At 32.7% G+C, this 24,283-nt stretch overlaps 1 long non-coding RNA gene across 1 annotated transcript in view; it reads left to right on the top strand.

Moving 5' to 3' along the window:
- The window catches only part of LOC108517974 (uncharacterized), a 63,667-nt gene that overhangs the window by 17,436 nt on the left and 21,948 nt on the right, over nt 1-24,283 (top strand). Inside the window, exon 2 of the long non-coding RNA XR_001882262.1 lies at nt 1,555-1,724. This is a non-coding gene — a long non-coding RNA (uncharacterized LOC108517974). The remainder of the gene's footprint in view (nt 1-1,554; nt 1,725-24,283) is intronic.

The raw sequence follows: 24,283 nt of genomic DNA, 5'->3' as shown, positions 1-24,283 counted from the left end.
CTAAGCAAGACAATAAAGCCCAGCTGCTTCCTCCCTTGGTACCAGCAGGAAGTTTAAATAATGCAAGTCACTGGCCCAGGAACGCTCACCCTGGTACCACCTCTAATCATAATAATAATAATTAAAGCGAGTTTCTACTCTTTTCTCTCTCAAGTCACTTTCAGGCCTGCATGGAAGCCTCACTTGCTCTTTCCCGAAGAACTCATTTTATGTGTAGTAAAACTTTCCATGCTATTTTGGGAGATGTGTATGCATAAATTATGAATCAATGAAATTCAAATTAATATAAATTCAAAAAAAGTGGCCACATAGGCAGTGAGGACTGAATAGGATCAGAAAAAGGCATGCAGAAGATATTGAGAACATTGGAAATACTATATTTCTTAATCCATGGTGCTCACATTTGTAACCATAATTTTTTCCTTTAAGCTTTCTCTTATTTTTATATTTATATTCAATTTTACATTTTAACATTTATATTCAATTGCAAAATACCAAAGAGTAATACAATCAATAGTCTACTTATAGAAAATAAAATGAAAACTGAGTTTGAAGCAAAGACAAGTTTCAAACATTTGAAAAAAAGTTTAAAATATTTAGGTAGCAGTTTTCATAAAATTAAGAGTCTCTACAGTAATAAAAATAATAACTAATGGAAAATTGTTATATGATCTAAAATTATTTCTCATCTTATTATTTATCTCATGGCAATATTAACTTAAGCAGTGAAAAATTCAAAAACTAAAGCAAAACAATATATGTTCATGTACATGAGAGAAAATTTAAATCAAATACTGGTGGCCTGTTTTTTTATTGTAATCAATTCAGATGATAATTTTATATACTTCAAAATTACGGTTAAATGTCGCTAACATATTATGGGTTTAATATCTTTAAAACTGAATTTAAAGTCAGAGGCCATAGGTAATATTCCTGCTGTTAAACAATATCTATGACCCTCAGTTTTCCCATAGATAAAAGAAGGATAATAAAACTGTTGAAAGAGGGTTGCTATAAGGAATAAAAGAGGTAATAAAGGTGAAAATGACATTTGCAGGGTCTAACTTACATAAGGCATTCAATACTTTTTGGCATAATTTAAGAATCCTCTGAGAATAAGAAAATATTTCACTCCTCAGTGAAACATTATAAGAATGGCTTTTGTCACTTGAACACAATATAAAATCATATTGCTAATTAAGTGGCCATCGAGACTAATCAGAAGGAACAGCATGATAAGTTTGGTCAGTGAATGCTCAGGAAGAAATAACATCAGAATGATATACGTGTCTACAGTTCTCAGGAACATAAATGTATTTCCAGGAGTGGCTCAGTGACAAAGGATTGACTCTTAGTTCTGATAAAATTGTTAACTCAAGTTAGCATATTTTTATTTAAGAAAAAGCTGATTTCAGTCCTCCTGATACCCTGACTTTTCCAGTGTCGTTGCTGATCCATGTTTCTTTATACTACCCCTTTCTCTCCTTTTTTTTTTTTTTTTTTTTGTACCTTTCCATATCCATTTATATGATTTGCCTGATTTCTATAAAACAGATCAGGATATGAAGAAGAAAAGAATAAAAAATTATGTCTAGCAAGGACAGAGCTCACCTCCAATGGAGACACTTCAGGAATTGCTCAGGACAGAACATCAAGTGGTCAAACAGGAGGAGGTATGTGGTTCAAGCTACAGAAACAGCAGCAGGCTGAGCAGTCCACACAAGGTAAGAACTGATTCCAGGCTGGGTGACTCTGCTGTGTGTTACCTGATCCGGATACATTTTAAATTGAACTCCATAATTTTTTGAGGCCCTCTGGGAAATGCATCCATTGAAAACAGCCAACACTGGGGTCTACTTGAGTGGGGCTGGGGGAGGTTGGATGAAGGAGAGGAGCAGAAAAGACAACTACTGGGTACTAGGCTTAATAACTGGGTGATGAAATAATATGTACAACAAATCCCATGACATTTGTTTACCTATGTAACAAACCTGCACATGTGCCTCAAAACCAAAAATATAAATAAAAATAAATGAATACCACCACCACAAAGACCAGCAGGGTTCCAGCCTGATACTAAACTGTATTTTGGATTCTCAACTCGATCCTAAAATAGAAAATTTGTGCATTGCTAGTGACAGAAAGAATATTATTTGCAGGATTTATTGGCAACTTTGCATTTATTCTTGAAGGCAGTGGTTCCCAACCTTTTTGACACCAGGGACCAGCTTTATGGAAGACAATTTTTCACAGATGGGGAAGGTGGGAGGATGGTTTTGGTATTATTCAAGCCATTACATTTATCATTAGATTCTCATAAAGAGAACACAGCCTAGATCCCTCCCGTGCACAGTTCACAATGGGGCTGGCATTCCTATGAGAACCTAATGCTACCGCTGCTCTGACAGGAGGCAGAGCTCAGGTGGTCATGCTTGCTCGCCCCTGGCTCACTTTCTGTTGTGCGGCCAGTGCCTAAAATGCCATGGGTCAGTATAAACCCAGAAGATGGGAACCCCTGCTCTAGGGCCTAACTTAAAATATTTTTTATAATTTCTATCCCTCTAGTATAGCCACAGTTCCCAAAAGGGCTTTCAAAAGTGTGTACAAAAATATGATTTGGAAGTTTCTTTGGGGAAAAATAACTGAATACAGATGAATCTGCAAAAGAAAACTATGAATGTTATGGAACCTCCTTTATTAAATCTATCTATCTATCTATCTATCTATCTATCTATCTATCTATCTATCCATCCATCATGTCTATTTCTCTCTATTTATCTATCATCTATCTATCTCAGCTGTCTTTCACTTGGATGATGCTAATTATTATTAATTTAGCTATTTTCCAGTTCTACTTGTGAAAAGAAATAGGAACAGACATTACTAATCTGGAAGTCTATGAAAGTTAACTTTAGATGTAAGTACATTTACAATAAATGCTTTAGGTCAAAAGGAACTAATAAATTGCCAATCTTTAAAAAGTGTCTAATATCATGGGATAATTCATGAATATTTCTCTGAAAATTTATTAAGATCTTTAAATTTTTTTCAGTGCAGTGCTCAGTGTTATGAGCACTAATTACTAGATTACTATAAACTAGATATAAAGAGGGAAACAGCCTAATGCATCTGAAAACGATAGTGCTACTAATACATACATTTTAGTGTCTTCTTTTTGTGTACAAAATGAGTATTTGTTTTAGTGAGAAATAATAGGTACTAAATGCTAGAACTGGCCTCTGGAAAATTGGCTGCTGAAGTCTCTTATTGTTCGTTTTCATCTAATCAGCTGTTTTGAAATATTTTATCTATGAGTAGGATTATTAATTCACATATTTCAATGAAGTTATATGTAATGCACTGCATTTGTATATGATACTGATTTAAATATCTATAATTGATCATTGTAAAAGAAATATTGGTGATAATTTCAGATCTTGCTTTATATCAATACATATAGTTTATTAGGTACATATTTATTTATCTGAATCAAAATATAATTATACATAATTGAAAACTTTACAATCTTTTTTTCTAAAGGATATAGTTTAACCAAAAATTCAGATTTTGAATGATGTCATTGGACAATACAAAATTAAGTTTTCTGTAACTCATGAGTAGCAAAATTAGTGACCCTGTGCATATCTAATTCTAGCAAACATCTTCTGTCTACACAATAAAGAACAATTTAAGCAACAAGAGAAAAGTACCAAAATGGTTCTAGAATTACTGATCATAATTAAATCAACTCCGTCATTTTCTGTGACAAACAGCCTGAAGTTATGCACATTGCCTCACTTAGCATAGTGTTTCTGTTCGTATTCAGTCTTACGTATGCTTAAGCATGATGTCTGTGATAGGTAATAAAATATGGTTATTTAGCCATGCCATGCAAATTACAGATGAATGCATATTTTAAATAAAAATTGGTGTTAGCTGCAATGCCTTGGCAAATTAATGTTTTCTCTTTAGTAATTAAATACACAAAGCATGTTTCTTTTAGCCTCCAGGTTTTCTTATTATTGGCCGTTCTATGACATTTTCAAAGTAGTCTACTGAATAGAAAAGACTCACTCTGCCCTTTATAACACAATACAGAGAAATGTTTACACTTTCTAGCCTGAACAAGTGACTTGAAGTCAATAGATTATAAGTCATGGAAGTTAACAAAATTTATTTTTGGAATTTGTTGTCACTGAGACTGCTAATGCACTACTCTGCTACCTCCCCAACCCTCCCCAATCAATAATACTTTTTAGAAGATACATGGTTTAATATCCATATGCTTTTCCTAAGTGTATTATTCTTTTTGATGCTGTACAAATGGGATTTTCTGAATTTCCTGTTCAAAGAGTTTGCTGTTACCGTATAGAAATGCAACTGATTTTTGTATATTGATTTTGTATCTTACAACTTCATTGAGTTTGTTTATTAGTTCTAACAGTTTTTTTGTGGGTAGAGTCTTTAGGGTTTTCTACATATAAGTTCATGTTGTCTGCAAACAGATAATTTTAATTCTTCTTTTCTGATTTGGTTGCCTTTATTTTTCTTGTCTAATTGTTCTGGTTAGAACTTTCACTACTACTTTGAATAGAAATGGATAGAGTAGGCACCCTTGCCTTGTTACTAACTTTGGAAGAAAAGTTTTCAGTTTTTCACCATGAGATGGGATTGATGATAGCTGTAGGCCTTCCATAAATGAACTTTATTATATTGAGCTAAATTCTTTTTGTAACTAGCTTGTTGAGAGTTTTATCATAAAAGGAGTTAATATTTTTCAAAAGCTTTTTTCTTTATTTATTGAGATGACCATGTAATTTTTACCATTAATTCTGTTAATTAAATATATTATGTTATTTGATTTGCATATGTGGAACGACCTTTTCATCCAAGAAATAAATCCCATGTGGTCATGTCATGCAATCGTTTTAATATGCTGTTGAATTTGTTTGCTAATATTTTGTTAAGACTTTTAAAATATATGTTCATTGAGGTTATTGGTTTGTAGTTGTTCTTTTTTTTCTTCTGATTGTATATTTATTTGGTTTTTGTATTTGGTTAATATTTGTCTCATAAAAGGCACTTGTAATTGTTCCCCTTTCTTCTATATATATTTTGTGTAACAGTTCACTCAACTTTCTTATCAATGCCAATAATTTAAATCCATTTCCTAAGTAATATAACTGAAGTTCAGACAAATTAAGTAACTTACCTAGTGTGACTTAAGTTACATGTGGCATTGAAGAGTTCTGTAGACTCTTTACCCTAAGAGCCTGATTGCTGGCAAACAGGATCTTCACCACAATTACAAACATTGAAACTTAATACAGTAGCCTCCCCTTTGACTACAGAGGATATCTTCCAAGGCCCCCACTGGAGATCTGAAACTGCAGATAATACGGAACCCAACATATACTCTACCTTTTATACATACATACCTAAAATACAATTGAATTTATAAATTAGTCACAGTAAGAGATTAAAAACAATAATAAAGTGAGTTATTATAACAATATGTAAGCCTTACCATTCTTGCCGCCACTATTAAGTAAAATAATGGTTACCTGAACAAAAGCACTGCAAGATTTCAATCGCCATCCAATAATTGAGATGGCTACGAAGTAACGGGCAGGTAGCATATGAAACAAGGATACTTTGAACAAATGGCTATTTTATGTTCCAGGATGGATCGAGTGGGATGTTGAGAGATGTCATCACACTACTCAGAAGGGCAGGCAATTTAAAACATGAATTATTATTTCTAGAATTTTTTATTTAATATTTTCACACTGTAGTTGACTGGGTAACCAGGGAGGTAAAACTGTGGATAAGGGAGCACTACTCTAATAAGGATAAAACTCACATTTGCCCTTTGAAATGTAAATTCAACATTGAAACTCAAATGATTTTAGAACTCAATGAAGAAATTTAGAGGTTTCTAGTATAGAAAACTAAGCTTTAGAGAAAACAACTCTTTTAGATTTAGCTGAAAGCAACTTATAATGAATATAAAATCAAAATAATCACCTTTGTAAAAGTAAATATGCTTAAATATGTCTTTCTGTTTGGGATACTTTTATCATGTTAGAGTACCACATCAACACACTACTTTTTTTTTTTCTAAAGAAATAAGAGAACTTTTAGATTGCAAAGTATAAGTAGAAAATGAGTAGTGAAATTTTGAAATATTCACAGTCAACAAACACTATCAAAGCTAGAAGTGTGCAGTTCTTCTCAATTCTGAATAAGTTTCAGAAAATAAATAATACTAAACATTATTCACTTTTTCAACTTAAAAAAATCTTATCAGTGATTTTCTGGGTTTCAAGCATCAGTAAAAGAAGGAGCATCAGGTTGAATCCTGATGTGACTCTGACTCAATGGGTAGAACATCTGTCTTCTCTAAGAGCTTGTCAGTTTGAGTAAATGATTGATTATGCTACTCAGGGTCAAGGATAGACACCACCACAGCACTAACTGACAAGAGCCATGAGTCCATAGAGAGATCTGCTCATATTCAGTCAAATTTCTGGTCTAAGGCTAAAATAAGCATGACATTTATTAATTAATAAATTTGAACTATTTTATCTAAAATTAAAATGATTTTTTAATTTTTGAATAAATGGATATTCACGCTCTTTATGAAAATGGACACATTGAGGTGTTCATTACTGTATTAGTCTGTTCTCACTCTGCTATGAAGAAATGCCAGAGACTGATTAATTTATAAAGGAAAGAGGGTTAGTTGACTCACAGTTTTGTATGGCTGGGGAGGCCTCAGGAAACATAATCATGGTGGAAGACAAAGAATAAGCAAGCACCTTCTTCACAGGGCGGCAGGATAGAGTGAGTGCAACCAGGGGAAATGCCAGATGCTTATAAAACCATCAGAACTCATAAGACTCACTCATTATCATGAGAACAACATAGAGGAAACTGCCCCCATGATTCAATTACCTCCACCTGGTCCAGCCCATGACACGTGGAGATTACCGGGATTATATTTCAAGAGATTTTGGTGGGAAAAAATGATACGGATTGGGGAGCGAATCCATATCAGTTACTAACAGATGCAAAGTGATCTAATATTACAACCTCACTAAGTAGGTTTAAAAATTTTTAATCCTGATAATAAAATTATAAAAAAAAAGAATTCTGGAGAATTCTTGATGGAAACCATCAATATTCGTAGAGAAAAATTCTACAAACTTCAGATGAATCTGAATGGTCATCCTTAAAGGTCATCTTTCTGTTTGTTTTCATCTAAAAGACATCACACTTTCAATACTGCAAAACTATTTGTTTAAGTAGTTTTATTTTGGATAAGTATTCACTTCTTATATTTTATAAATTTGTGACAAAGCTAATCTAATAAAATACGGGTGTTTGTTTTTGTGTCTTTGAAAATTTCACTAATTGTCTTCTTGGTCTGACCACTGGGATAAATAATATTTTAAGTATAAAACATATAAATAAATATAAATACCTATTTATACTGTAGATAGCATACAACATGACTATTTTATTACATATATGTATTTGTATTATATTGCCAATATATATTTAACATATATAAAATATAAAATAAACAACACAGAGTAAGTTCTCACATATTGTTGTAGAGAAGTTCTTGGAAACTGTGATGCTAAGAAAAATGACCTAACAGGAAACCCATTTTACCATAGGCTAATTGATATAATAAGAGTTGAGTTCCTACAACATATTTCTGGTCACAAAAACATCAGCAAACTTCTAAATAAAAACAAAACATTTTAATATTTAATATTTATTTCAGTATTAAACATTGAGATAAATGTAAGCTACACATACATTTAAGAAAGATTAATAAAAACAAGATCACTACTTAGCCAATTATTCCAGTTCAGAGTCATGGGTGGCAGGAATCGATCTCAGCAGCTCAGGGCCAAGGCTGGAATCAACTTTGGACAGATGCCATTCCCTCTCAGCATGCACTCAACCACACATCCACACTCACTGAGATGGGACCAAGTAGACACACCACGTCACCTCACGTGCACGTCTTTGGGACGTGGGAGGAAACTGGAGTACCCAGAGAAAATCCATCTAGATGTGGGGAGAAAATGTGAATTCCACACAAACAGTAGGGAATTGTTTTTCTTTTTTTTCTCATCAACATTATAACAAAATGACATCGAATGAAACGAAGTTATTCAATGACATGCTCTATATAAATAAAGTGATCTATGTGGTGCTTAACGAGTTAATTTAAAAATTATTGAAGTTACAATAATTTATATAAAAGGGTGGGAAAAATAACAATCCCTCCAATTTGACATTACTCCTGGATTTGTTTTTTAATGTATCACTTTCTCACGTCTACTCCATTCAGATCACTTGCAACTCAGATGATTGAACTTAAAAAACAAGGCTTAACTCTCCAGAGGCACGTTATTGAATGTCTGCTCTTTATTCATGTATATTTGGCTCACAGAACATTGCCTATTACATGGCAGGTGCTCGATGTATATTTGTTGAATAGATTGAATGAAATAAGTTTCTTGTATGCTTAAGATTCTTATCAAAGATACTTTAGGTCTTTCATCTAAGGTAGAGTAGTTGAATTCTCAGGTAGATATTGCATAGTAATTGGAAACGTGACACATAAAATGGAGTAACTGAACTGAAACTAAACTGTTTTATCAGGGCAATTCCGTGAGGTTTTGAAAGTGTTTTTAAGGCTGCAGTTTTGGTGAAAATATACATAAAGATAAATCAAAAGGAAAGCTAACTTGGACAGTATTTTTAAGGCATTAAAAATCAGTTTGTGGATGGGCCCGGTGGCTCATGCCTGTAATACTAGCATTTTGGGAGGCCGAGGCGAGTGGATGCCTTGAGCTCAGGAGTTCGAGACCACACTGGACAGCATGGTGAAACCATGTCTCTACAAAACATACAAAAATTAGCCTGGCATGGTGGTGCATGCCTGCACTCCCAGCTACTGGGAGGGCTGAGGTGGCAGGATCCCTTGAGTCCAGGAGGCTGAGGCTGCAATGAGGTCTGATTGCACCACTGCACTCCAGCTTGAGCTGCAAAGCGTGACCCTGTCTCAAAAAACAAACGAACAAACAAAGAAAAAACCAACAACAAAAATTTGTTTGCAATGTACTGCAGTTAAAATACACATATAGCTAGAATTGAAGTTTCTCATTTTTTAGCTTCTATGTTTGATCGATTTATTTCATAGTGCTGCTGGCACAGCATTTTACTGTGTGACCTAAATTAACTTTAAGCAAGCTGTAAAACTTTTATTAATGATTCTAACCAGACTATATAAATCCTTTTGCTAATGAGGTTAAGGTATGCTTCAAACCCCAGGCAAAACAGTTGTCTTCTAACAGAGACAGTCTCATGCCTTTGCAGTGTACATCAATTTATCAACTGGCTGTTTGACAAACACATTGCTTTGGTTACAAATATAAGAGCAAGATAGAAAATCGGGAAGATAATAGGATAAAAACTGGGTAACAATTTCAGTTTCTTTCCCTAAAATATTAGCTTTATAGAAACAAGAAAATACCTACTATACTCTCATATTCTATTAGTAGATTTTCCATTCTATTCAATTGTGTCAAGATTAATTTCTGTCTTGAAATATCTATTAATTGACAAATATTTATGATTCAGATTTAGCAAGACATTATCCTGTCAGCACATAGAAGGATGTGTAGGAAAATACAGAGGTTGTCTAAAAAAATCAGGTTTGATTATAAACAGATTTATCCTTTAACTTTCTCCACTCACTTTTTCACTCGGCTGGGTTTCATATTTTGCCTAGGCATAATGAAGTATTATCTATCATCTAGGCCTACATGAAAACATTCTTTAAATTTAATTTAACTAATTTGCCTATCTGGCTTTAGAGTTTCTTCTTCAAATTCTTCTCCCTACTTCATGAGAAATTTGTATCCAAAAGTGAAATTATTTTTAATATATTTTAAATAATCTTGCTTTAATCTTGTGGAAATAAAAATAATATTGACCCCAAGCTTAATTGCATATTTAGTGGGATCGTTTTACCAATTATAGACTGAAGTGTTTGTTTAACCTTCCAGAAGGAACTGTAAAATTGCCATTAATAGAGAATGTTTCCTGAGCTAGTAAATTAGAAAGCACCTATATTTAAAAGATTGTAGGAAGTGGAAATTGCCTTTAATATTTAATTTTTGAATTACTTAGGAAGGCTGATCATTAACACAAACTAAATTATTAGTAGTGACTATTTAATTGGGAATATGTCAATAGAGATTGAATATATCTAGCAAATATTACATAATTTCAAGCAAAATGCTCCATTACTTAATTTGACATGTATACAGTAGGTACCAGACATAGTGTCAAGTACTAAATACAACAGAGAATAAGGTGGATTGGATTTTTACATGCAAAAATACTCCAAGGACTTTCATTCTACTTACTGGTTGATTTGCCTTTGCAAAATAACAAAACAATTTAAAACCTAAATAGAAACAAAATGCCTTAATATTAAAGCTTTCTTCAGAAACATTATTATTTTCAACTGAGAAATATTAAATATTAATGGTGTTTTGTTATCTTTATTGTCCAGAAAAAGGAAGTAAAATGTTACAAATAATTCTGGTAATAAACAGTCATCAGTGGCTACTGCAATATTGATAATTTTTTGCTATATAATTTTTCTTTTTTAAAAAACAGACCTGATAACTGACCCTGAGTAAGATAATTTTTTAAGAAATTCTTCTGTAGGAGTCTATATCATTTACTACATAAAGAAATTTTTAAGACGTCAAATTGTCTTTTCCAATCAATGTACCTGTAAGTCTATAATCACCTAGTAATTGTTTTCACATATGTTTGATATACAATGAATTACCCACGTAATTTCCCAGACATTATCCCTGAGCCCTAACTTTTCTCTTGGTTTCAGGGATATTAAAACAGTGGAGGTGGAGAGTGGGATAAAATTAAATGAAAGAACCCAATAGTAGTGACTAAGTAAAATCAGGTGGAGAGAAAATTGATGGGGATGAAAGACAGTGTGACAAACTCTCTTCTCCCATTTCAGTACTATCTCATCATTTCTTTGGTGTGTTTGCTAATATTATGTTCTTTCCAAGACTGTAAATTTTTATGTATAGATGTTTTAAAAACTATGCTTTATGTTAACTCTCATGTTAGCTTTGGAGGTACATGTGAAGCTTTGTTATACAGGTAAACTCCTATCATGAGGGTTTGTTGTGCCAATTATTTCATCACCAAGTATTAACCCTAGTACCCAATAGTTATTTTTTCTGCTCCTCTCCCTCCTACCAACCTCCACTCTCAACTAGACCCTAGTGTCTGCTGTTCCCCTTTTTGTGTTCATGAGTTCTCATCATTCAGCTCCCACTTGCAAGTGAGAACATGTGGTATTTGGTTTTCTGCTTCTGCATTAGTTGGCTAACTAACGCATATTCTGAAATTGATGCCCATCCAAAGGCCATCAGATGTCACTGATGGGCATTTAGGTTGATTCTATGTGTTTGCTATAGTGAATAGTGCTGCAATGAACATACGCATGCATGTGTCTTTAGAGTAAAATAATTTATATTCCTTTGGGTATGTAACCAGTAATGGGATTTCTGGGTCAAATGGAAGTTCTGCTTTTAGCTCTTTGAGGAATCACCCTACTGCTTTCTGCAATGGTTGAACTAATTTACACCCCCATCGACAGTGTGTAATTGTTCCCTTTTCTCCACAACCTCACCAGCATGTTAATTTTTGGCATTTTAATAATTGCCATTCTGAGTGGTATGAGATGGTATCTTGTTGTGACTTTAACTTACATTTCTCTAATGCTCATGATATTGAGCTTTTTTACATGCTCGCTAGCTGCATGTATGTCTTCTTTTGAAAATGTCTGTGCACGTCTTTTGCCCATTTTTTATGAAGTTGTTTCTCTCTTGTAAATAACTTTCTTATAGATGCTGAATATTAGACCTTTGTCAGATGCACAGTTTGCAAAAATTTTCTCAAGTTCAGTAGGTTGTCTGTTTACTTTGTTGATAGTTTCTTTTGTGGTGCAGAAGCTCTTTAGTTTAATTAGGTCACATTTGTTCGTTTTTGCTTTTGTTAGGATTTTACGTTTGGTGTCTCTCATAAACTGTTGGCGCATTCCTATGTCCAGGCTAGTATTGCCTAGGTTGTCTTCCAGGATTTTTTATAGTTTTGACTTTTACATTTAAGCCTTTAATCCATCTTGAGTTGATTTTTGCATATGATGTAAAGAAGGGGTCCAGCTTCAATCTTCTGCATATGGCTAGCCAGCACCATTTATTGAATAGGGAGTGTTTTTTAATGTTTATTTTTGCTTGTTTACATCAGCTTTGTCAGAGATCAGATGATCTTATGTGTGCAGCCTTAATAGGGCTCTCTATTCTGTTCCATTCACCTATGTGCCTTTTTTTGTACCCGTATCATACTGTTTTGGTTATGGTAGCCTTGTAGTATTGTTTTAAGTCTGGTAATGTGGTCTCTTCAACTCTGTTCTTTTTGCTTAGGATTGTGTTGGCTATTTGGCCCTTTTTTTGGTTCCATATGAATCTTAAAATAGTTTTTTCTAGTTCTATGAAGAATGTGATTTGTAGTATCATAGGAACAGCATTGAATTGGTAAATTGCTTTGGGCAGTAAGGCCATTTTAATATTAATTCTTCCTGCCCATGAGCTTGAGATGTTTTTCCATTTTAAACTATGTAAAACATAGCAGCTTTAGATTCACAGCAAAATAGAAAGGAAGGCATAGAGATTTCCCATATACCTTCCACCCTACACATGACTAGCCCCCATGATCAACATCCCTTACTAGAGAGTACACATGTTACAACAGATGAACCTACATTGACAAGTCACGTTCACCCAAAGTCCATTTTACCTTAAAATTCACTGTAAGTGATATGTGTGTGTGTGTGTGTGTGTGTGTGTGTGTGTGTGTGTGTGTGTATGGATTTTAAGTCCCCTACTAACCTTTAAATCACAATAAAATATTTTATCAAAATGTTAAAATTATTTGCTTTCGAAAAATAGGGTTTAATTTCATTAGTTACAGTATTAATGTAGCATTAGAGATGGGAGCATTAACAAATAATAACATGGTAGCGGTAATATTACGTATGATTTATTAAGTGTTCATTCTGGCCAAAAAATATGCTAAATTCTGCATTTATCATTACTTTACATCTAATCTCAATGCTAGGTGATAATTATTATTAAGATGAAAGCCATAATATATTTCAAGACATGGATGTATAATGACAACTAAGGAGACAGGTTTGACCAGAGAGAGATTCTGCATTGACTAGAAATATGAGGTTTTGGATGGGCATCAATTTCAGAATACGCTTGAGATTCAAAAGGCCAGTTGAGTGACTAAAGTCTTATAGATAACTTTCAATGGGAGATTTAGTATTAGAATTTTGACCTTTTATTAACTATTGACATTTCCAAAATTTCTGATAGTGAAATGGCAATTTTTGGTTTGAAGCCTGTCAATACAACTTATTGTTCACTGATCTGACTCTAGAAGTTATTTTAAACCCCTTTCTCTCAGTTTTTTCATCTGTAACATTTTCCTAATAATATGTTGCTCCTGGTATAATTTTAAGAATAAAACCAGTGAAGATTTTTTGTATAAGAATTTATTTGTAATTGTGTCTCATAGAATCCCCCAGAATATTAACCACTACAGTTCTAAGACTAAAGGATCCAAAGTAAAGATTACTTTAATTAAGTCCATGGCTAATCAATATGCAGGATTATTACCAGTTATTTTCCCATAATGGTCAAATAACTGCATTTGTTTATATAGATTTCTTATAGCTTATTTTACACATTCTTGACAAGTAGTAGGAATAGAAATACAATCTATTCATTTCAATATTTGGTTTTGGTGGTAAATAGAAGTGACATGCAAGTAAAAATAACAAACAATATAAATAGAATTTTTTTATCCACTCTTCTAACTAGATGTAGATTCATTATTCCGGTGGCAAATATATTACACAGGAAAGGTGATGTTACAAAAAAGCAGTTGTTACTCTTGTCAAATTATCAGTTATTGATGTGCAATCTAAAATACCAGAAGAAAGAGGATGAGAAGCATATGGTTTAACCTCAGGCAACAGACCTGTATGACTTGCTGTGAATTTTTACCACTTTATTCCACATAATTCCCCCAAATGATACATATGGTATTTCACATGAGTAAGGGAAGCTGCATGACGGCTGCTTTGTCTTCCTTATACAGCTGTTCCATTTAGCATTTATTCTATATTAAGACAGGTGCAACTTTTATGGAAAGAAATTACAGGCTCTTTTGAAATCCCCAAAATAAAATGGCATATTTTCCCTCAAAGTAAAGAGTTCTCCAGCAATTGTCTCAATAATTTAACCAAAAATCAATCTAACATTCTAGGTAGTCAGGGTACTAAATTAAAAATACAAAGTATTCAATAACATTTAAATGGTAATTATACACCTTGTAATCATATATAGCTTTTCCAGACAAGCAAATTACATAATTTTAATTTTCATTGTTTCAATAGATCAACTGTACTTTTGAAGTTTTAGCTGAGTATAAATCACACAGTATCTACATGAGGATTTGGGATTGAAGCTTAATTTTTTGTTGAGTATGTGCGGAGTTCCCAGGAAAGGAAATGCCTAAGATATAAGTAAAATTCAAATTTAACAAACCTGCACATTGTGCACATGTACCCTAGAATACGTAACAAACCTGCATGTTGTGCACATGTACCCTAGCACTTAAAGTATAATACAATAAAATAATAAAAAATATTAAAAAACAAATTTAATATGACTTTCATAAAAGGTGATTGGCGCACGCTGTTAAATAATAGATTTTTAAGTCTCATTTCAACTCAACAAATACTAAATTTGAGTCTCAAACTTGGCTGATTAGATGAGTCTTTTGGGAAAGGAAAATAGGATTACTTAATCAGTAATCTCTGTTTGGGAAGGGAGGCCAATCGGTTCTGAACTTTACTCTGTTTTATGAACATTATTGAAATGTAAGTTCACAGTTTCAACCTTAATTATATCCAGAGGGTCCAGAACCACTTTTTTTTTTTTTCAAGTTCATTTATCTTGAGCAACCAGCACTATTTGATTTTTTGCAGTTGCCAACTCTTCTGCGGATGGCTCAGATGCAATGTATGTAATAAATCAATACAGAATAGGCTCCCTTTTCTCAAAAAATTTGCCATTGAATTGTGAAACTAAAATATGAGAAAGTAAATAAAAATTTAAATGCAAAGTACAGTATGAATCTGTATTAAGTGGTACTGTATGGCACAGAGAAAGAACAGGTCAAGGCTAATGAGGAATGATTTGTTTGAAGGAGGAGGTGGGTGAAAACTGTGTGAGCATTCCGGATAGATATATTATGGACAGCTGGTAGTATGTGAATCACTGGAGCCTTTTAGTACTCATTTTTTTCAAATAATCCTACATCCCAGTTTTACTATCCAAATAATTGATGTCAAAGTGTTACGTCATTTCATTAAAACTCATTTTATTATTTAATTGATGATTAATCTTTTACATTGTACTAAAAACAGCACATATTTAATAAAATACATTTAGACTAATGCATATTTTGTAAAATTTTTATTTGTTATAGATTTTATTATTAAAACATTGAATATAAATTTTGGTTTATATGTTACAATATTAAATGTCTAAGCATGATATAATTTAATACATGTTTAGTTATTTGTATTATACATGCCTTTTAGTCATGTTGTACATAACATAAAATGTTTGCCCTTTATTTTAGGCTAAAATAACAAACAATATCATTTGCAATGTGTGTTACTAGAAACAACACTGATTTTGCTTCTAGATGTAGAAAATTTAATTAATATTAACGTTATAAAATTTTATGTCTGAAATATGGATTGAGATAGGATCTGATTATTAAATATCAAAAAAATGGGAGGGGATAATTTTGATAAGTCAGATTTGTGACAGAAAGAACATCATTAATAGTTAATAGTACAGCATTATTTTTCCCAAAAGTTGAGATACTGCTTTAAAAAATATAATTCTAACATATTGGATTTGTTTTTAATTTCCAGGGGCTACATGTGCAGGTTTGTTACTTGGGTAAACTGTGTGTCATGAGGGTTTGGTGTACAGATTATTTCATCACCCAGGTAATGAGTAAAGTACCCAATAGGTAATTTTTCATTCATTACCCTCCTCTCACTTTCCGTTCTCAAGTAGGCCAAGGTGTCTATTGTTCTATTATTTGTGTCCATGTCTACTCAATGTTTAGCTTTCACTTATAAGTGAGAACATGTGGCATTTTATTTCCTGTCCCTGTGTTTATTTGCTTAGGATAATGGCCCCCAGTTCCATGCAGGTCACTGCAAAGGACATGATTTCCTTTTTTTTTTTTTTTTTTTGTATGGATACTTAGTATTTCATGGTATATATGTACCATATTTTCTTTATCCAGTCCACAATTGATGAGCATCTAGGTTGACTTTGTGTCTTTGCTATTATGAAAAGTATTGTGATAAACATAAATATGCATGTGTTTTATAATAGAACTTTTAAAATATACTCTTTTGTGTATATACTCAGCAATAAGATTGCTGGATTGAATGGTAGTTCTGTTTTAAGTTCTTTGAGAAATCTCCAAACTGCTTTCCACAGCAGCCGAAATAATTGACATTCCCACCAACAGTGTATATGTGTTTCTTTTCCTCTACAGCATCACCAACATCTGTTTTTTTGGGGTTTTTTTTTTTTTTTTTTTTTATTTTTTAAAAAAAGCCATTCTAACTGGCATGAGATGGTATCTCATTGTGGTTTGAATTTGCATTTCTGTAATTGGTGATGTTGAGCATTTTTCATATGCTTGTTGGCTGCTTGTATGTCTTCTTTTGAAAAGTATCTGTTCATGTCCTTTGTCAATTTTTAATGGGGTTGTTTGATTTTTTTAATTGTTAATTTGTTTAAGTTTCTTATAGATCTGAATTTTAGATCTTTGTCAGATGCATAATTTGAAAATATTTTCTCCCATTCCATGAGTTGTCTGTCCATTCATTATTAACTCTGTTGATAATTTCCTTTGCTGTGCAGAAAAGTTTTAGCTTAATTAGGTCCCACTTGTCAATATTTGTTTTTGTTGCAATTGTTTTCGGAGTCTTCATTATGAAATCTTTTCCAGGACCGATGTCCAGAATGGTATTTTCTAGGTTTTCTTCTAGAGCTTTTATAGTTTTAGGTTTTACATTTAAGTCTTTAATCCATATTAATTTGATTTTTGTATATGGTGAAAAGAAGAGCCAAGTCTCAATCTTCCGCATATAGCTAGTCAGTTATCCCAGCACCATTAATAGAAGAGGGAGTCTTTCTCCATTGTTTATTATTGTCAACTTTGTCAAAGATCAGATGGTTGTAAATTTGTTTCTTGTTTGTTTTTTAAGATGGAGTCTCACTCTGTCGCACAGGCTGCAGTGCAGTGGAGCAATCTTGGCTCACTGCAACCTCTGTCTCCTGGGTTAAAGTGATTCTCATGCCTCAGCCTCCCAAGCAGCTGATATTACAGGCACCTGTAACCACGCCCGGCTAATTTTTGTATTTTTAGTAGAGTGTTGCTCATGCTGGTCTCGAATTCCTGAACTCAAGTGCTCTGCCCTCCTCAGCCTCTCAAAGTACTTGGATTACAGGCGTGAGCCACGACAAATTTGTAATGTTAATTCTGGGTTTTCTAACCTGTTCCATTTGGTCTATGTGTCTGTTTTCGCACCAGTACTATGCTATTTTGGTTACATTAGCCCTAGAGTATAATTTGAAGTTAGGTAGTGGGATGCCTCCACTTTTGTTCTTTTTACATAGTATTGTTTTGGCTGTTCAGGAATTTTGGCTCCATATGCATTTTATAATAGTTTTTTTTTTTCTAATTTTGTCAAAAGTGACAGTAGTAGTTTGATAGGATTAACATTAAATCTGTAAATTGCTTTGAGCAGTATTGCCATTTTAACAATATTGAATCTTCCTATTCATGAGCATGTAATTCTTTTTTATTTGCTTACATCATCTCTGACGCATTGTAGAGATCTTTCATCTCCCTTCTTAGCTATATTTCTAGGTATTTTATTATTATTTTGGGGGCTATTATGAATGGAATTGTGTTTTTGGTTTGGCTCTAAGTTTGACGTATAGAAATGCTACAGATTTTTGTATATTGATTTTGTATTCTGAAACTTTGCTGAGGTTTGTCTTCCTCTTTTCCTTTGGATGCCTTTTATTTCTTTCTTTTGCCTGATTGCTCCGGATAGGACCTCCAGTACTATGTTGAATGAGAGTGTTGAGCATGAGCATCCTGGTTTTGTTCTGGTTCTCAAGGGGAATGTTTCCAGCTTTTGCCTATTGAGTATGATGTTGGCTACAGGTTTGTCATAAATGGCTCTTATTATTTTGAGACATGTTCCTTCAATGCCTAGGTTTTTGAGGGTTTCTAATATGAATGGATGTTGAAATTTATCAAAAGCCATTTCTGTGTGTATTGAGATGATCATGGGGTTTTTTAGTTCTGTTTATGTGGTGAATCACTTTCACGGATTCACATATATTGAACCAACTTTGCATTCTGAGAATAAAGATCATCATCATCATCCCTACATGATTATGGTGAATTATCTTTAGGACGTGTGCTGCTGGATTTGGTTTCTTAGTATTTAGTTGAGGATTTTTGCATCTATGTTCATCGGGTACACTAATCTGAAGTTTCCTTTTTTTTATGGTCATTTGATATATACAACTGGTAAGTGGAAGTACTTATTTGATTTTTTTGAGCAAAGTAAATCTTGCAAGTTGATATACCGGCCCAAATGTCCACTTTACTTAATTTATTATTTGATATATAGATATTCTACAACACAAAATAAACTAAACCTAAAAACATGCACACACATTCATGGAGGTAAACATGGAGCATGTGTGTGCATGTATGCATGTATGTAAAATTTAACTGCTTAGCCAATTGGAAAATTAAATTTATAGAGATAATACAGGAAATAAAATGACTATTTTTTTGTACTGTCAATTGCTTTATCTGTAATGATTGCCAACAGTAAAATTTAAACATTTTCTAAAACTCATTCTCCCAGTTTTTTGGGAGCTTCTTTTAGTTCATTCATAATTGTTTGACTGTGGTAGGTATGTATCAAACTTTGCATTTAAAAGTTAGAAATGTTTATTTTCCCTGAAATAGAGCACATTTGTCACCACTAAGAATTTCATTTGCTTTACTTTATTCTCATAGAAAATGTATGGAATAAATAAGACATCCCAGCATGCAGAGATCTGAAATAAAATTCCAGTGCACCAATAAAATAAATGTGCGTATTGTGCATGATGCTAATAATAAAAATTGTGTTAGTGTTTATCAAGCACAAACTAGGCCAGCATATAGCTCTTTCATCAAATGAACACAAAGATCTTGTGAAGATAGTGTTATTGTTTTCATTTTATATATTGATTTATAATTTAAAAAGCTTAAATAATTTGTCCAAACTCATAGAAAATCTTGAGTAAAAAAGATTTGTCAGGCTTTCTAGAATTCTAAACATATAAATATAGTAAAGAGGAAGTGGAAAATATAATTGCAAATATAACTACACATCAGAAAGTATTAGCTAAACATTAAATATTAGTTTAGTTTTAATTTTGAAGCAAATTTATAAATATACAAAAATAATTCTCCAGATGTTTATGTCTTTTCTCTGTAAGCTAAATTTTGGGATCTATTCTGTATGTTTGTATGTATGTATTTGTATACTTATTCTTTCCTTCCCTGCCTCCCTTTCCATCTCTCTCTTTCTAGATGGATAGGTAGATAGATAAGCAGACAGATAGGTAGACGAATTCTAATATTATATTAGAAGTTAAAGGAGAGCAGATTTTAAAAAGCTTATGAAAGAGTAATTAATAATGAACCCCTGGCTATGCCAGGAAATCTTGTGACAAATTGGTTATGTAGAAAGAATAGGTACAGACATTATTGATGCTGATTAGTTGTCACACACACAAAAAAAATGAAGCTTAGTCATTGATTAGTCTATTAAAAGGTGTTTGTATGAAATCTGAAAACACTTTACAGAGTAAACATATTGGAACAAAATTGGAGAAAATGAGCAGGGCTTTAGAGAAAAGTATAGGGGTGGAGCTGCCTGTACAACTGAAATTGCACTGACCATGAAAGTAACCATTAATAGCAAATTGGATAAAGAAAATTTAGAAGATGGAAGAAATGATTATTTTTAATAAATGATTTCAGAATTGTTATACCATTTAAAAAATGTTTGTGTTACTAATTTGAAATTTCAAGACCAAAGACCCAAAAGAGTTAACATACGTAGGGAGGTGACTAATGCATTATCGGGACGGTCCTTTAAAAAAAAATTAACACTTTAATAAAACAACTGCAGTTGAAATCAAACATTTACATCTGAGATAAAGAAAATAGTAATGTTATGACTGATTTGAAATAACACAGACTACTCATAAAATAATAGCTATAACAATAATGGAATTAAATGAGTTTATTTTACAGATCGTGGGTTACATTAGCTAACGGAAAATACACATTTATTGCAAGAGATTTTTTTCCGTATCAGTGTAATGAAGACAACTAAAATTGTACAAGACTTAAAAATCTTTTAAGATATCTTTTTTTGTATAAAGATCACTGTGAAAAGTATTCCATCTTTCATTGTTATTTTCTTGCATTACTATTAATTTTTATAATTTCACTTTTACTTTCTATTCACTATGGTACTTCATATGCCAATTGTCTATTTAAATAAACCTTTATACATACCAAACAAAACCAACAAATGATAAGGTGTTGTGGGCCATGAATTTTTTTATTATTTTGTCTGGATTAATTCAAGATATGCCTCAGTAGTGGTTTCTGTTCAAGACACTGAAGGTAGAAAATAATTGTTATTTCCAGTACTCACCTAATTCCAACATAAACTGGCAGGCAGGAATAAAGTTAAGTCTTCTGATTGAGAGGCAACAAATTACAAATAGTGTTTGCTCAATTCCTTATACATGAGGATTACTGTTTTAATAAAAATCTTGGCCAGGCGCGGTGGCTGACGCCTGTAATTCCAGCTCTTTGGGAGGCCGAGGCGGGTGGATCACGAGGTCAGGAGGTTGAGACCATCCTGGCTAACACGGTGAAACCCTGTCTCCACTAAAAATAAAAAAAATTAGCCAGGCGCGGTGGTGGGAGCCTGTAGTCCCAGCTACTCCGGAGGCTGAGGCAGGAGAATGGCGGGAACCCTGGAGGCGGGCTTGCAGTGAACCGAGATTGCGCCACTGCACGCCAGCGTGGGCGACACAGAGAGACTCCGTCTCGGAAAAACAAACAAACAAACAAACAAACAAATCTTTTCCCCTAGAGAAAACATTCTACTTCATTTTTTGTAAGCCTAATGTAGCTAATCATCTCAAATGTGAGCTGTTAGATGAGAACTTTTACACATTAAAGATCAAGTATTTTTCAGTCAGTTGATAATCACCTTCCTGCTTTCTGTAGGTGACTTAATTCATTGGTTTGAAATAATATGAGACAGTTGGCAGACAATAATAGTAACGTAAGTAATTCTCCTCAAGAAAAAGAGCTTTGTAAATATGAGATTGTTTCTCTCCATTTCAGTATATTTAATTCCTGATAGTCTTATTAATTGCACTGTTAATCTTTTGATATAACTTATTTTAAAAAATTAAAACAGTAAAAAATAGAATTCTATTACTACTAATAATAAATCAGAAAGCTTTAAATTACTATAAATATATACTGTAGTATGCAAAAGTATCAACGTTTCTCATGCTTTTACTGAGAAATAGTCCTTTATAAAAAGAAACAGAAGGGTATTTCCTTCCTGTAATAATTTATTGTCTTAACTTCAGTGGTTGTATCTTGAATGCAACAAGATGGAATGACAAAAGCATATTAATGCAATACAATAAGGGAATCGTGTGGCTTTTGTCACAGAATATCAAACACATGTGATTCAGGCCAAATTTGAATAATGTGTTGCCTAGCAAAGTATTATGCTTTGCTTTGCTTTGCTTTGCTTTATTCTAGTGCTATGTTTTATTCTTTTTCAGAATTTGTTTCAAGAAACCATCCTTATCCCCCTTCTATCCCCATTTTCCTCGTATTTTAATGCAATACTTTTTAAATAATGTGCTCAAACTCATCTAGATTTCTACTGGAGGATATTCCTGGGCAATCAAAAGTAAAATGCTTTAGTGTCAATTTCGTGCATTTAAGATGATTTATAACTCCAGTTGCAATAAAATATTTTGCATATAAATAGTAGATTTTAGAAATAAGGTTGTCTTTAAGATACACTTCAGTTGTTGGCTTTTTTCATTAACAGTATTTAAGCCAGCAATAAATACATTCCTTAGGTCATTAATGCCCTGGAGTTTGACACAGAAATAACCTAAATTTGGGAGAGTTTGACATCTGATTGAGATTGATAAATATTAACCAACAATGTGCTTCCTTTTGACAGCTGTGACCTTCTTTTTTGCCTACTTCAAATCATAACTAATGGGAAGGCCTTAGTAAACTGAAATAATGAAAGCTGATTTATTTGGCCTTGGTCTAGGTTAGACACTAAATATCCAGGAAAGAGATCCCAGGGGCAAGGCATAAACTAAAAATTAAAATGTGAAATCAAATGGCAGAAAAGAATCCAGCTAGTGTTCATAAAGAGACAGTTTTTATATAATCATAGGACTAGAAAACTGTAATTTGGGACATTAATTTTATGCTTATATTTTCTCAATCATGTACTTTTCTATTGCTCTTTGTTTTCTGTAAAGTCTTTTTGCATCAGTGTAATTCAATTATTTCAAACATTTAATGCATAATTATTATTATGAAAATAATTTAAAGATGGAGGTAAGTGGAAGACCAAGGAATGTGTGTGGCAACTACTTTTAGAATGTAAGTATACAACCTTCAGGGGGAGCTAAACCACCAATGAAACAAAATTCTGCCTGATCATATATCACAGACATAAAAAAGATACATCATAAAAATCCATGTGCCAGTATTGGCTTTGTATTACCATTTAAACCTTATAATTACCTAAATGGAAACATGTTTTATTTCTGAAGCTGAAAAGACAATTTTCCTTTAATAACCATTTATTCTCAGGCCATGGTACGCAATAATGCTTGCATGATTTGGAAACCCAATTAATCAGTTTTTCAGTTTCGGTATAATTAAAGGTGTTCATATCTGCTTTCGGTACACAAAGGGTCATTAAACTAGAGAAAAAGGGATTAAATATTAACCTCACAGATTACTTTTATAGGTTCGGGGCCACTGCAAACTACCTCTATATTATGAGTGTTCGTTATGCCATTTCTTTTCAATGAATCCATTCAATACATTAAGATGTAAATAATGAACCGATACCTAAATTAACAACAAAACATTAACTCCCATTCTCCTCTCTCTCGCCCTGCATTAGTCACTCAGCTACTGATGGATCTATGGATAGTCTCAGACACACATCTGCTTCTCTGACACAAAGCATTATGATGAGGAAATAGAAACACCTTAATATATCCAAAATCATACGGTATTATTAAGAAATAAAATTAAACCAAATTTAATAAACCAATAAACTACAAAATAAAACCTCATTGACCCTTAAGTATTTAAAGGTGATTTATTCAATTACCTGTAGTATGTTATTAACCTAGCTATGACTTTTTTATATTTGTTAGAAATTGTATATTAAGAAATATATACTGTGGTTCTCAGTAGAAATTTATATAAAATACTCTATTATACACATATAAGTAAATCTAAGATTTAAAAGAGATTCTTCGCTCTGGAGAAAATAATGGTGGATTAATTAATTTGGTACTTTTTTAGGGCCTTTCTAAATTAAAAGCCCACATTACAATTCCCAATGCAGCCCACAATCTTAAATTTATGAAGAAATTAAACAAATCTACTAAGAAATAAATTCAAAATCTATAAAATCTGCAATTTTAATGTCATTTAAAACTTTTATTCCAAATATTCCTGTTATTAGCAAAGTAAAATCAATGCAATTCAGCCTATTAACAGAGTAAATTAAAAATGGTTATCTCAGCACTTCATACCCATCAGGATGGCTATCATATATTTAAAAAAAAAAAAAAAAAAAAAA

This window comes from Rhinopithecus bieti, unplaced genomic scaffold (assembly GCF_001698545.2).
Source record: "Rhinopithecus bieti isolate Rb0 unplaced genomic scaffold, ASM169854v2 scaffold_1295, whole genome shotgun sequence".
Classification (NCBI taxonomy): Eukaryota; Metazoa; Chordata; class Mammalia; order Primates; family Cercopithecidae; genus Rhinopithecus; species Rhinopithecus bieti.
The sequence above is the reverse complement of the archived record's forward strand: the minus strand, read 5'-3'. Positions and strand labels throughout refer to the sequence as shown.